Here is a 15,327-nt window from a genome sequence, read left to right as displayed (position 1 = left end):
TTTGGTTTAAGCAAGGCCCCATGTGAAAGCAACGTCCTTAATTCTTAAGAAAGTCGGTGATTGGTCGAGCAGCGTCGGCGAAATTCTGGATACAACGACGGATATACGAGCATAGCCTAACAAAGCTTCTTACGTCTGCGGCGGAAGAGGGAACAGGAAAGTTCTGGACAGCGCGAATCTTGTCAGGGTCGGGCTGAGCGCCAGCGGCACTGACGCCAAGAACGCCAATTTGACGACGGCACTTGGATGAGTTCAATTGCAGGCCGGCGCGTCGGAAAACAGGAAGAATAGCCGACAGACGCGTCAGATGAAAGTTGGTGAATAGACTATGACATCGTCTAGATAACACATACATAGTCCATCATTTAAATTATGGGGTACGTTTCACGTGCCAAAACCACTTTCTGATTATGAGGCACGCCGTAGTGGAGGACTCCGGAATTTCGACCACCTGGGGCTCTTTAACGTGCACCTAAATCTAAGTACACGGGTGTTTTCGCATTTCGCCCCCATCGAAATGTGGTCGCCGTGGCCGGGATTCGATCCCGCGACCTCGTGCTCAACAGCCTAACACCATAGCCACTGAGCAACCACGGCGGGTTCCATTATTCTTTCGACGGTCGCCAGGGCATTGCAAAGGCCGAACGGCATAACCTTGAATTGGTAGAGGCCGTCAGGTGTTACGAAGGCAGTTTTCTGACGGGCCATGTCATCTACCGAGATTTGCCGATAGCCTGATCGAGGTCTATCGATGAAATGTACTTGGCCCCGTGCAAGCAGTCCAAGGCGTCATCAGTACGCGGCAAGGGGTAGACGTCCTTGCGTGTGATTTTGTTAAAGGGCAACTCTGGCGTTTTTTTGCCATATTAGGATATTGTTATTTTCAAATGGCATTGACAGACCTGTGATCGGTAGAGTGGTTCAATTTGCTTAGAAATTCATCAGTAATTTTAAACAACCAATAAACGACATACCGGAACCGAAATAGGTAGTGGCTTCGTGGGACATCACAATGAGTCAATGACGTAAGATCATACACTACCATAATGTAAGCACACAGAACGCATGCTAAACACGCAGTACATGTGGCGCTAACGCCAAAGAAGCGAAGCTGATTATGTTTCCTGACAACACAGGGAGCTTTTACAGTTTCAGAACTAAACAGCGGAAAGTTAAGCGATAATTTCAGCGACAGCGGCGCTGTAGTTTCTGACGTCACAAACACATGGCGGCCAGTAGAAATTCATGAGTCAGGAACGCAACCAATCTTTAAAATTCATTTTCAGGAAAACTAAATGACTTGCAGCCGGATATTTTGGCACATATAATCAGAGTGCAAAAGAGAAAATATATTCAAAATTTTATTAAGATCAGTGAACATTGAAAAATCGCCGCAGTTGCCCTTTAAAGTGTCTGTAATCCACACAAAAGCGCCAAATGCCATCCTTCTTCTTGACAAAGACCAGTCAGTTTGAGATTAGGGACTTGACCTTGCTGTTATTTTGTGGCCCAGTTTAGGCGACTACATCAAAGCGCAGGGCGAGCTCACACCTGCTGTATCGGCCAATAACCGGAAATGAGGCACGCATGTGGGTTCCGCGAAGAGGGGACGCGGGCAACACTCAAGCGTGAAGATGAAAGTTGGGGGGTGCTTGAGGTCGCCGCCACCGCTAATGCCCATGCACTTCTCAAATGTCCCGTTCTCGGCAGCTTGCATGGTGGCCGTTTGCAAGTGAAAAGAGGGAAGACATCAGGGGCCGATACTCGCAGCCCAACGTAGGGGAGAGGGAGGTGGCACGTGTCTTTGAGAAATCCTATCCCCTGGCGTGTTCCAAAGAGTGCCACCGTTTCCACCAATGCCGTGTGCGGCACGAAGGTGGTTGTGCTATTGGTTACAATGATGTGAACTCGCATGTGTGATGGGCTGGTTTGCGAATCCTTTGTACAACTGTGGGCTTAAAAAGTCATGTTTGGTTGGGTGAGGGAGAGCGGAGCTTCGGGCTTGGACTCGGACAGACGCTTCGGCGTTTGAATAAAACGTCACTAAAATAAAACGTCACGTAAAACGGGCAACGGCTCTTCCTTCGCACTGCCACCGTGCACTCGAATCATCGAGGGGCGCCGACTTCGGACCTTCAACACCTTCCCTCCTTGACTAGCATTGAAGCTACAAGAGGACAAAGGGAAAGGAAATTAACTATACCTGGACTGCAAGATGGCTCGATAACGCCTTTATAGTCAACATATCATCGACTTCTCGTTGCATCACTTGCCGTCCAGCATGGGAAACATGTACGGTCGGCGGCGTATCGTATTGGCGTCTCCGATGTATATACGATGGGTGACCACTGATGTCCGGGCTAAAGGGTGGCCGCCCAGGTCTAAAATGTCGCGGTATGTTTCCAAGAGACGGCGGAGGTCAGCAGCTTGTGAACTCTTAGACAAAGTGCCACACAACCGATAATCGTCATCTGTCTATTGCTTGCGTTTCCTTTCTTGGAAACGCCGCGCCGGCCGCTACTTTCCTGTGCTATATGTCATGCTGATAACGCGCACGCCGTTCGTTACTGGGAAGTATGCCATCATTCGACCAATGTTGGAATACGCGATTGTCATATGGGATCCCTTTACTAAAAAGAAACGTTACTTAACTAGAAAAAAGTTCGAAAAGGGGGCAGTACGATTCACATATAATTCGTATGGCCGCACTTCAGTTACAGAGCTTCTCAAGAGAAGTGGATTGCCATCTCTGACACAAAGGAGCCGAAGTTGCCATTTAATTTTTTTTTATTTCAGCTCATAAAAAGGGCACTACAACATTGATACATCACGCTTTATCCCTTTCTCTACTGGTTATGCTACACGTCATCGACACTAACAGACAATAACACCGTTAATTACTAAAAAATAATTGCTTCAAATTTTCCTTTTTTCCCAGAACTATTGTTGAATGGAATAATATGTTACTGATGACGTTGTAACTGCCATTATTTGAGTCGCACCTATGTTTATGTAGCGAGTGATTTACTGTGTGTTGTTCAGTAACTGCTTGCATTTGCACATCGCGCGTGATCTATATGTTATGTATCGCTGTATTCTTGTACTTAGATTTTTTCAATTTCACTTTGTATGCACCCTACTAATGTCCTGGAAACAGGACCGCAGTATAAATAAATAAATAAATAAATAAATAAAAAAGTACCGGGCTCGCCGCAATAAAGAAAGGTAATGTGGACAAGCCAGATGACGTTTATTGTGTGGCAAGATACAACCCAAAGGGTGTAATTTTGTTTTAGAGTGTGTTGCTAAATTCGTCTGTGAATGTCGGTTAATCGGAGGTTCCTGCAGAGTGCGACAAAATCTCGGCGTCAAGAGCCGATATTAACCGAGTCGCAATCGTTCACAGGCGACATGTCGCCCACAGACAAGCCTCTGGGAAGCATTTGAATCGAGCAGTTAAAATTAAAGGGGTTGGGACACCAAATTTTGAGGCTATAAAAAGCATGTTGCAGGCTGCTTCCGTATGCAAGGACACCCAGAACGAGGTATCGGACGCTGCAAACATTTCAAAATAATTTTAATTCAGCTCCAAAAAGTCATTAAAAACTCCTTCTCGTAGTCGAGACCCATCGCTAGCGCGGCAGCTACTACGTCACAGAGGAGGAACGAAAATATTGACGTCATAGCACACCAGCACAAAAACGTGACGTATGATGAGTAGCGATGAAAAGCCGAGCGACCGAGCATAACCTCCACTATGACCGAGCAGGCATATAGAAATCCTTTCTTAATGCAAAGAAGGGGTAAGGCGTGCAGACACAGACACAGGAGGAGAGAAGTGGACAGCACGAACGCCGCACGGCGGCCCGCGAATGGCAAACTGCGTGCGGCGAGTTGCCGTGCCGACGGGCCTTTGCACGTTTGAGTGTACAACAGTAGCCGGCCGACTCCGAAAGGGACCAGGATATGCGGCGTTCGTGTTGTCCGCTTCTCTCCTCGCATAGTCGCATAGTTCGGCAGCTCGGAGCGGTCTCTCCTTCGCTTGGCCTTTCTCAATGTGAAGGCCCGTCCACGTTACCGGCACGGAAACTCGCCGCACGCCGTTTGCCGTTCGCGGGCCCCCGTGCGACGGCGGTTTTGCTCGCGAACGGCCAGATTTCCTATCTGTAGAGAGCACGGGCCCGGTACCCATTTGTGCGGCAGCCGTACGGCGAAGCGGCCAATCAGCTTCCGAGGAGTGGTCACTCTGTGCACCGACGGCAGCTTCACCGCCTCTGATCGTTCGGCGCCGCCGATATCGTGGCTAGGCCTTTTCCGGTTCACTTCGAAGCTAACGCTTACGGCGCTTCGGAATGAATCACCGACTCCCACAAGCCGCAATATTTCCTTACCGTTGTTGTCGCTTTTCGCAATAATTATAATAATCGCGACATGCACTTCGAATCGCCAATTGTTTACCTCTGGCAGAGCCCGCGTATGCGCGAGCAGACGACGCAGCATAGTTTTACGTCACTATTTTTTGTGGCCCACGTGACCAAGCCATGTTGCGGTTCCTCCTCTGTGACGTCATAGCATTCCCCCGGAGCCCAGAAACCGAAACCGAAATCGCTCGGTATAATAATGCTATTATTAAATTATTTATCGGATATATATGAATCCCGCTGTGTGTATCGTGCTCCCTGAAGCATGACGCAACGTTTGAATCAACAAACGCATGAACGAAAATTTTGATGTCTCCACCCCTTTAAGGAGAGGGAGCGGAGTCCGATTGCCTTTGAACGGTGACCACGGTATGGGGAACGGCCAAATTTCTTTTAAGCAGTATGCCAGTGGTGGGACATTGTACATAGACGCCGTCAGGGACAGATGGAAACGACAGTAGACTGACTGCCGTACGTAGTGACTTGTGGCTACAGGCGGATGTCTTCGGGAGAGCACCACTGTGGCTGTGTGACTGGTGGACTAAGAAGACGTAGGGAAGTTCAAGCAGAGTGACGATAGACACGCAATCAATTAAGAGAGAGCTGGATGGGACGATAAAAAGTCTAGGCCAAGGATAACGTCGTAACGGCATTGTTCCAAAGCGGCAAACAGTCGTTAGGCCGCCCGCGATGCCAGTGCGAGCGGTGCACACACCGGCGACGCGGAGGGTGCGTTGCAGCGAGCGTGAGAACTTTGCTAAGGCGTCGGCGCAATTGCGCACTCATCACGGATGCGTGCACGTAAGTATCAATGAGTGCTGGGGCACTGACGCAATCGACGAAAACGTCCACCAAGTTCTTTTCGGTCGGCAACCGAGGAGTTTGCGGTCGAGTCGTCAGTGCGGCGTCACCTGCAGGAACTGCATCGCTTTCCGGAGACGTGCGTCGGGGCTGCATTAGGGACGGTGGGCGACGAGCCTGCGGCGATAGGCACGATGGTCGACAAGCTGGTGGCGAACGGGACTGGTGACGTCGGAATGATGACGAGCGTCATTGTTCGGCCGTTGCGGTTATTGTAATCGGACCGCTGACACCCGTTGTTGCAACTGGGTCGCAAGCCCCAAGGGTAGCGTTGGCCTGGCGGCCTGGGGCACAACTGGAAGCATCCGAAGGTCCGAGCAAAGCATGAGTCGACTGCTAACAGAACAACTTGTTTATTCTAGCATCGCAAAAGAGCGGCCAGTCAGGTCGACAGAAGTGGAGAGACGGGAGAGCACGCTTCTCGACGGAAGAATTCGGAGCCTCTCTCCTGGCGTCCGGGGGCAGCTGCTTTTATACTCTCGGAGTTGAGGGCAAGAGGGAACGTCACGGGACGAGGCCACGTGACAGCGTGAGTGAGTGAGTGAAGAAACATTTATTGTAGGTCCGGCGAGGACGCGAACTCGTCGCGCACCCGGCTAGTCCCACGTCGGGACCGGCAGGTCTAGCCCACCGGCCCGGTCGCGGGCACGCCGGACAGCCAGGATTTGCTTTTCCAGAGCGGGGCTACGCAGAAGCGAGTCCCACTCCTCCTTGATGAACTTAGGGTATGTCGACCCGCACTCCCACAGCATGTGCGCTAGAGTAGAGGTCTGCCCGCAGGAGGGGCAGGCGTCGTCGCGATACACGTCCGGGTAAGCCTCGTGGAGAACGGACAGACACGGATACGTACTAGTCTGCAGAAGCCTAAGAGAAACGGCTTGCGCCCTATTCAACCTGGGGTGAGGGGGTGGAAAGACCCTTCTAGACATGTAGAAGAATTTAATAATCTCGTTATGAGTAGCGGGAGCGTCCCTGTGGCCGTAGGGAGGAGGGGAGTCGGTGCTTCTTGCAGAGGAAGCGCGGTCGGTGAGGTCACGCGCAGCCTCGTGAGCAGACTCATTCAGGTTCTGGGGAGCACCCTCGACCGACCCTACGTGAGCTGGAAACCAGTGGATTGAATGATGCGTGAGAGCATATCGATTCGAGTTGCTAAGAAGACGAGCAGCTTGCTTGGCGATGCAACCCTTCTGAAAAGCCCTAACTGCCGTTTTGGAATCGCTGTATATCTCGGACCCACGACCGTCTAGCAGGGCGAGGGCGATGGCGGCTTGCTCGGCGACTCCGGGATCTGAAGTGCGAATGGAGGCGCAATTAGAAATCTTGCCGCTGGAGTCGACCACAACGATGGCAAAGGCACGCTGAGAGACATGTTGAGACGAGTGTAGTGACGCATCCGCCAAGCCGGCGCCGGTCAGACCTCCTCGCTTCACACTTGGGGAGCTCCTCTCCCCGGCTGCCGCGCTTTGACAAGCGTGGGCACACACGCACACACGAAGACACGTGGCACTGAAACATGCCTGGACGCGCTTGGCGGGGAGGCGTTGCGGCAGCTCCGAACGGGCCAAAATGTCCGCCGCTTTGAACGAAGCCCCGGCGTCCGTTGCATCCGCGCCGGCTATTGGCCTCGAGCTCCACCACTGGAAAAGCTGGCGCCACCGTCGGCGTGACGTGCTAGGAGGGATCACGTGAACATAGCGGCCGCGTCGGCTGCTTCGGGCGCGCCGAAGCGAGCTGAAAACGAGTTTAAATTTTCTCGTACGCTGCGGTCCTCAATTAGTGGCAAAATTTCCCCGCTTCGAGTGTGTCCTTTACGATGTTTGAAAGCACTACAATAGGTATGGCTGCCTTTGAAGGCGCGCAACATAGTGAGCTACTGCTCGGTGCCGCAGGGCCGGACGCACGTAACGGAGGCCGGTGTCAGCCTTATTCACACGTAGCCGCAGGACAAGGAGCTGTGTGAAGCTTGACTCGCGAAACATAAAACCGGCAAACAGTCATCGGCTACAACTCGGGTATGCAGCAAGCACAGACGCGAGGAAGATTTCTGCTACGGCGCCCGGTCTGCGATGTTCTGATAAACGCGCACTGAGACGCTCGCCCGAGTCCGCTGCCCGACTAATGTCATGACGGTTTGGTCTATGAACTTGTCGATGCTATAGATACTGGCAAGTTCAGTGGAGTGGAAAGGCAGCGGTAAGAAGCACATTTAAAAAAAACATGGCATATGGTCATGTTTGTGTTGTGAATTAATGCACTGGATTACAAAAAAAAGAGCAGCGGGAAATCGCACGCTGAGAACAGCGATAAACATACAGTGCGACGCAACTCGAAAAACAGCATTGAAAAGTCAAAGAAGTTCGAAGAAAAAAAAGATTGAATCGCCGCGACGGCACATCACAGTTCCCGTAGGCGTCGAAGTCTCTACATATGAAATTATTTTTGAACAGATCTGATAGCGCCCACGCAACAATGGTTGCTTGTATACTGCCAATGCTCATATTCTGCGGCCTAAAGCTCATGGCACGGTGCGAAAACGCGCGCGCGCAGAAAGCGAAACAGTACGCGGACAAGCATGCCGACGCGCAGTCGGTCGCTGCGAATCTGCGAGATCGCTGCATTGAGGCTTCATTATATTACGCTCCATTTAGTTATACAAACACTATAAGAACATATTTCACATAGTTTGCTCTCAGCGTTTACCTACCTTTCACGCAAGAAGCCGGTTCGGGAGACTCTATCGCGGCGACCGCGCGCAGTGACGTTCACTGTACGTAATCGGTAAAGAGATAGCGTCTGTAAACGACTGTGTGCTTTCAGTTTGCCCAAGATTATTATTTAGACAGTAAGAAACTTCTCTCGTTTCGAAAGTACATACAAAGATGTCCGGGAGAGCTCGCGCGTGGTGTTTTCAGTGAGCGCTGACAGCAAAACCTATGAGGAGCGCGCCACGTGATCCCTCATACTACGCCAGCGAGGCGCTTCCGATAGATGGCGACTCCGTAACTCCTCGCCGCCAATACCGCGCGTCGTAGGCGAAACGTAACAGACCGCCCCGCCGGGGGAAGGAGATCCCGATGGTCAGGGGACTGCATCCGCTGTCCGGAGGGATGTCGCTCGATGATGCTCATAACCGAAGTTGGTCGTCCCTCGGCGTTTCTTGAGCGCAGCGCACAGAGAAAGCCTCGTTCTCACGTTCAGGTTCACACAGGACACTGCAAAGTGACTTCGGGAGAGTTGCCATTTTTCTCTAGTTCCCAGCAAGCGTTAGAACTACGCCGAAACTCAGCCGCTCAGTCAGCAAGCACGGCACAACCCTCACTAAGCCATGCCAGGCTCTTTCCCCTTTTATACTACTGCCTAGTTCCTTACAGTAGTCTAACAGCACCCAGAAGGCGTCCACAAATTGGAAAATTGCACTAGAAAGCACATCATGACATTGAAACACTAAACAAAAGTAATATGTTAAAAATCCTGCCTCAGGAAGAAAACATCAATAACAAACAACTTTGAGGCTGATTCCTACGTTAGGGGCTTCGACTTAAGCCATCGGCGTTACCGTTGAGACTCCCCTTTTTGTAACGCACCTCAAACGAATATTGTTGCTAAGCGAGGCTCCAGCGCAGGAGGCGGCCATTTGTGGAAGAGATGGTCTGCAGCCATTGGAGAGGGCAGTGATCCGTCTCGAAGCATGCGAAGCGGAGATCGCAGCGAGCGACCGTACACCAGCTCAGCTGGCGAAAACCCCGTAGCCGCATGCGGCGCGGTCCTTAATGCAAACCTCACCCAAGGCAGATACAGCTCCCAGTCAGTTTGTTGTTCAAACCACAATGCTCTCAACACGCCCTTCATGATGGAGTGGAACTTCTCAACGGAATTCGACTGTGGGTGGTACACTGAGCTGTGTAACAGCTTTACCCCACACCTTTCGAGAAAAGTTGTCGTCAAAGCGCTAGTAAACACTGTGCCCTGATCTGATTGGATTTCCGCAGGAAAACCAACTCGTGCAAATATGGACAGTAGTGCATTGACTATCTCAACTGAGCTGAGTTCTTTAAGCGGCACTGCTTCAGGGAACTTTGTCGCTGGGCAGATCACAGTCAAAATGTGTCTGTACCCCGTGGCTGTTACCGGCAGAGGTTCCACTGTATCAATAACGAGCCGTCTAAAAGGCTCCGTAATGATAGGTACCAACTTCAACGGCGCCCTCGATTTGTCCCCTGGTTTGCCCACCCGCTGACAGGTCTCACATGTCCTCACAAAGTGGTCTGCGTCCCGAAAACACCCTGGCCAATAGTACTCTTGCAAGAGACGGTCCTTAGTTTTCTTAACTCCTAGGTGACCGGACCACGAACCCCCATGCGACAAGCGCAACAGATCCTGACGGTAGCACTGAGGCACGATCAGCTGATCAACTCCACTCCCCTGCGGTCTAGATACTTCCGGTACAGGACCCCACCTCTTTCCACAAAGCGAGCATTTTTCTTGGCGATACCTTCCTTAACAATGCAGCGTATGTTTTCTAGGCTGCCACCTTCTTTTGCTCGGCTATCAAAGCCGCCCGGCTGACTTTTAGCAACCTATTAAGTCCGTCTGACGTAGGCGCGATGAGCAAATCCGCAGATAGCTCTTCTAACTTTCCCGTGTCGGGCATTTCCTCTCCAGTATCTGGTGCCTTTAACGCTACAGGCTCAATTTTATTCAGTTCGGGCGTGCTCTGAATATCAGCTTGCTGCGCCTCTGACCCTTTCTCATTGTTCGACAACGTCGGCCCCGCAACTACCGCCTTTGCAGCGAGCTCCCGAGCCTTCGATCTGGTTAAGGCCTGAACGCTAGCCTCACCAAACAAAAGCCCCTTCTCGCGCAGGAGGTGATCGGACCTGTTCGAAAATAGGTACGTGTACTGGGGGGGGGGGCAGCATAGATGACACTGCCGCCTCCGTCTCAAGTGCTCCGAAAGGTCCTTCAATAAGCACTTTTGCTACGGGCAGACACACGCTATGAGCTTCCACGACTTGCTTGATCCATGCGCACTCGCCCGTGAACATATCGGGTTCTACGTAGGAGGGGTGAACTACATCCATTGTAGCTGCGGAATCACGAAGCACTCGGCACTCTTTCCCGTTCACGAGGAGGTCTCGCATGTAAGGCTCGAGAAGCTTCATGTTCTCGTCAGTGCTGCATAATGACAAAAACACGACTTTTGTTTTTGTTTCTGGACACTGCGCCGAAAAGTGACCCGGCTTCTGGCACGTATAACAAACGCGCGCTTGCCTCGTCTCGAACCGCTTTCTGCCGCCGTCTCCTTAGGTTCGGTCGGACTGCTTTCACTCGCATCCGCACTACGTGTGTTCCCCCTTGCTCTCATGGGTGTGAACTTCGGCCTCTCAAACTTAGAGCCAAATTCACCCTTTTGACCGTCCTTAGCTCCGCGAGTCCGACGCGTCACAAACTCCTCGGCTAGCTCAGCGGCTCTAGCCACCGTACTAACGTCTGGCCTATCCAAGACCCAGTACCGCACGTTCTCAGGTAACCGACAATAAAACTGTTCTAGCCCGAAACACTGCAGAACTTTCTCGTGGTCACCAAACGCTTTCTCTTCTTTGAGCCACTCCTGCATGTTTGACATAAGCCTGTAGGCAAACTCTGTATATGACTCACTTTTGCCTTTCTCATTTTCCCGAAACTTCCGACGGAACGCCTCCGCTGACAGCCTGTACTTTTTTAGCAGACTCGATTTCATTTTGTCGAAATCCTCTGCCTCCTCTCTCTTCAAGGGAGCGACTACGTCGGCCGCCTCGCCGGGTAACAAAGTGAGCAAGCGCTATGGCCACGTTTCCCGAGAGAACCCCTGCTTCTCGCACGTTCGCTCAAAGTTAACCAGGAACAAACCAATGTCCTCTCCAAGCTTAAACGGCCGCATCAGGTCAGTCATTTTGACCAATACTCGTTCTCCTGCACCGTGTGCCTGACTTCCATTACGAGCGCGTTCCATCTCTACCTCGAGACGCTTCATTTCCAAAGCGTGTTGACGGTCGCGCTCTTTTTCTTTCTCTTGTTGCTCTCGCTCTTTCTGTTCTTCAAGTTCGCGCTCCTGTCTTTTTGCCCTCTCCTCAATGGTCTCAAGGCATTCCGACAGCTCGTCATCCTCAGCTTCTAACTCAAGAATAGCCCTCAGCAGTTCTGGTTTTCTGAGTTTGTCTGAGACATCCAGACCCAACTCTCTTGCAAGCTCCAACAATTTCGGTTTGCGCAACGACTTCAAATCCATGGCTGCTCTGAATGCTGCTTTCTCTACTGCCTACTATTGTCTTGCCGCAAACTAACCCGGCAGCAACGACAACCACAATTACCAGCTCTGTTTCTGACACTAACAAAAGCCTGGCAAAACTCAGAAGAAGAAAGTCCCGCACTCACCAAACCTCGCAGCCAAGAATTCAGCGCAGTCGTTCCGCTGCAGGCAACCAGTCATCACACAGGGCTCGTTGCACTGCTCACGGATGGTCGTTATGCTGCTCAGCATACAGTCAACCGCATATCTTCGCCACTGGCCTCCGTCGTCGCGATCTCACCGCTGGCAACCAGCCGTTGGAACCTCCGTGTTGACACCCGTTATTGCAACTGGGTCGCAAGCCCTAAGGGTAGCGTTGGCCTGGCGGCCTGGGGCACAACTGGAAGCATCCGAAGGTCTGAGCAGAGCATGAGTCGACTGCTAACAGAACAACTCGTTTATTCTATCATCGCAAAAGAGCGGCCGGTCAGGTCGATCGAAGTGGAGAGACGGGAGAGCACACTTCTCGACGGAAGAATTCGGAGCCTCTCTCCTGGCGTCCGGGGGCAGCTGCTTTTATACTCTCGGAGTTGAGGGCAAGAGGGAACGTCACGGGACGAGGCCACGTGACAGCGGGGCACGGACACGCTGAGAGACATGTTGAGACGAGTGTAGTGACGCATCCGCCGAGCCGGCGCCGGTCAGACCTCCTCGCTTCACACTTCGGGAGCTCCTCTCCCCGGCTGCCGCGCTTTGACAAGCGTGGGCACACACACACACACGCACACACGAAGACACGTGGCACTGAAACATACCTGGACGCGCTTGGCGGGGAGGCGTTGCGGCAGCTCCGAACGGGCCAAAATGTCCGCCGCTTTGAACGAAGCCCCGGCGTCCGTTGCATCCGCGCCGGGTATACCGCGCGTCGTAGGCGAAACGTAACACGGCGCCAATGGGGCTGGCAACCACGCTCGCTCCGTCCGGGGCGATAATAATAACTGGTGAATGGCGGTCGCAGAGGAGAGGAGACAGCACGGTTGTTACAATGGCGAGCAACATGACCAATATGCCAGCAGGCAAAACAAATTGGCCGATCGTCTGCGGTTCGCCACTCGGCTGGATTTCGGAAGCGTGCAGGATACCGCGGACCAATCGATGCACCTGTGAAGCGGCAACGGCACATACAGAATGAACTCCAAGATTAGCGAGTTCCTCGCGCACTACTGCCTGCACAAATTGTGCTGCAAGCAAGTTGTTCGGCTCACTGGGGCGGGGAGAAAGGCTGCAGGAGCCATGGCTTCAAGTTCTGGCCGCACTGTCCGCGTCAGGTCATCTGATGATGATGGTCGCTGCACTCCTGGCCTGTCGTCACAAGAGGATCATCATCATCATCATCATCAGCCTGGTTACGCCCACTGCAGGGCAAAGGCCTCTCCCATATTTCTCCAACAACCCCGGTCATGTACTAATTGTGGCCATGCCGTCCCTGCAAACTTCTTAATCTCATCCGCCCACCTAACTTTCTGCCGCCCCCTGCTACGCTTCCCTTCCCTTGGGATCCAGTCCGTAACCCTTAATGACCATCGGTTATCTTCCCTCCTCATTACATAACACATACATTACATACATTCCTGTACATTCAATGTCCTGCCCATGCCCATTTCTTTTTCTTAATTTCAACTAAGATGTCATTAACTCGCGTTTGTTCCCTGACCCAATCTGCTCTTTTCTTATCCCTTAACGTTACACCTATCATTCTTCTTTCCATAGCTCGTTGCGTCGTCCTCAATTTGAGTAGAACTCTTTTCGTAAGCCTCCGTAGTGAGTACTGGTAAGACACAGCTATTATATACTTTTCTCTTGAGGGATAATGGCAACCTGCTGTTCATGATCTGAGAATGCCTGCCAAACGCACCCCAGCCCATTCTTATTCTTCTGATTATTTTCGGCTCATGATTCGGATCCGCCGTCACTACCTGCCCCAAGTAGGTGTATACCCTTACGACTTCCAGTGCATCGCTGCCTATTGTAAATTGCTGTTCTCCTCCGAGACTGTTAAACATTACTTTAGTTTTCTGCAGATTAATTTTTAGACCCACTCTTCTGCTTTGCCTCTCCAGGTCCGTCAGCATGCATTGCAATTGGTCCCCTCAGTTACTAAGCAAGGCAATATCATCAGCGAATCGCAAATTACTAAGGTATTCTCCATTAACTTTTATCCCCAATTCTTCCCAATCCAGGTCTCTGAATACCTCCTGTAAACGTGCTGTGAATAGCATTGGAGAGATCGTATCTCCCGGCCTGACGCCTTTCTTTATTGGGATTTTGTTGCTTGCTTTATGGAGGACTACGGTGGCTGTGGAGCCGCTATAGATATCTTTCAGTATTTTTACATACGGCTCGTCTACACCCCGATTCCGTAATGCCTCCATGACTGCTGAGGTTTCGACAGAATCAAACGCTTTCTCGTAATCAATGAAAGCTATATATAAGGGTTCGTTATTTTCCGCACATTTCTCTATCACCTGATTGACAGTGTGAATATGATCTATTGTTGAGTAGCCTTTACGGAATCCTGCCTGGTCCTTTGCTTGACAGAAGTCTAAGGTGTTCCTGATTCTATTTGCGATTACCTTAGTAAATAGTTTGTAGGCAACGGACAGTAAGCTGATCGGTCTATAATTTTTGAAGTCTTTGGCGTCTCCTTTCTTATGAATTAGGATTATGTTAGCGTTCTTCCAAGATTCCGGTACGGTCGAGGTCATGAGGCATTGCGTATACAGGGTGGCCAGTTTCTCTAGAACAATCTGTCCACCATCCTTCAACAAATCTGCTGTTACCTGGTCCTCCCCAGCTGCCTTCCCCCTTTGCATATCTCCCGAGGCTTTCTTTACTTCTTCCGGCGTTACCTTCGGGATTTCGAATTCCTCAAGACTATTTTCCCTTCCATTATCGTCGTGGGTGCCACTGGTACTGTATAAATCTCTATAGAACTCCTCAGCCACTTGAACTATCTCATCCATATAGTAATGATATTGCCGGCTTTGTCTCTTAACGCATACATCTGATTCTTGCCAATTTCTAGTTTCTTCTTGACTGTTTTTAGGCTTCCTCCGTCCCTGAGAGCATGTTCAATTCTATCCATATTATACTTGCTTATGTCACCTGTCTTACGCTTGTTGATTGACTTCGAAAGTTCTGCCAGTTCTATTCTAGCTGTAGGTTTAGAGGCTTTCATACATTGGCGTTTCTTGATCAGATCTTTCGTCTCCTGCGATAGTTTGCTGGTATCCTGCCTAATGGAGTTACCACCAACTTCCATTGCACACTCCTTAATGATGCCCACGAGATTGTCGTTCCTTGTTTCAACACTAAGGTCCTCTTCCTGAGTTAAAGCCGAATACCTGTTCTGTAGCTTGATCTGGAATTCCTCTATTTTCCCTCTTACCGCTAACTAATTGACCGGCTTCTTATGTACCAGTTTCTTCCGTTCCCTCCTCAGGTCTAGGCTAATTCGAGTTCTTACCATCCTGTGGTCACTGCAGCGCACTTTGCCGAGTACGTCCACATCTTGTATGATGCCAGGGTTAGCGCAGAGTATGAAGTCTATTTCATTTCTAGTCTCGCCGTTCGTGCTCTTCCACGCCCACTTTCGGCTATCCCGCTTGCGGAAGAAGGTATTCATTATCCTCATATTATTCTGTTCCGCAAACTCTACTAATAACTCTCCCCTGCTATTCCTAGCGCCTATGCCATATTCCCCCACTGCCTTGTCTC

General features: G+C 51.1%; 2 protein-coding genes across 2 annotated transcripts in view; one reads left to right on the top strand and one right to left on the bottom strand.

Moving 5' to 3' along the window:
- Window positions 1-15,327, top strand: part of mmd (disintegrin and metalloproteinase domain-containing protein mind-meld) — a 336,846-nt gene that overhangs the window by 90,146 nt on the left and 231,373 nt on the right. The gene's annotated exons all lie outside the window — the stretch shown is intronic.
- LOC135920897 (uncharacterized) overlaps window positions 1-15,327 on the bottom strand; it is a 55,441-nt gene that overhangs the window by 39,180 nt on the left and 934 nt on the right. The window lies entirely within an intron of this gene.

The sequence above is a fragment of the Dermacentor albipictus genome, chromosome 1, assembly GCF_038994185.2.
Source record: "Dermacentor albipictus isolate Rhodes 1998 colony chromosome 1, USDA_Dalb.pri_finalv2, whole genome shotgun sequence".
NCBI classification, from domain to species: domain Eukaryota; kingdom Metazoa; phylum Arthropoda; class Arachnida; order Ixodida; family Ixodidae; genus Dermacentor; species Dermacentor albipictus.
The sequence above is the reverse complement of the archived record's forward strand: the minus strand, read 5'-3'. Positions and strand labels throughout refer to the sequence as shown.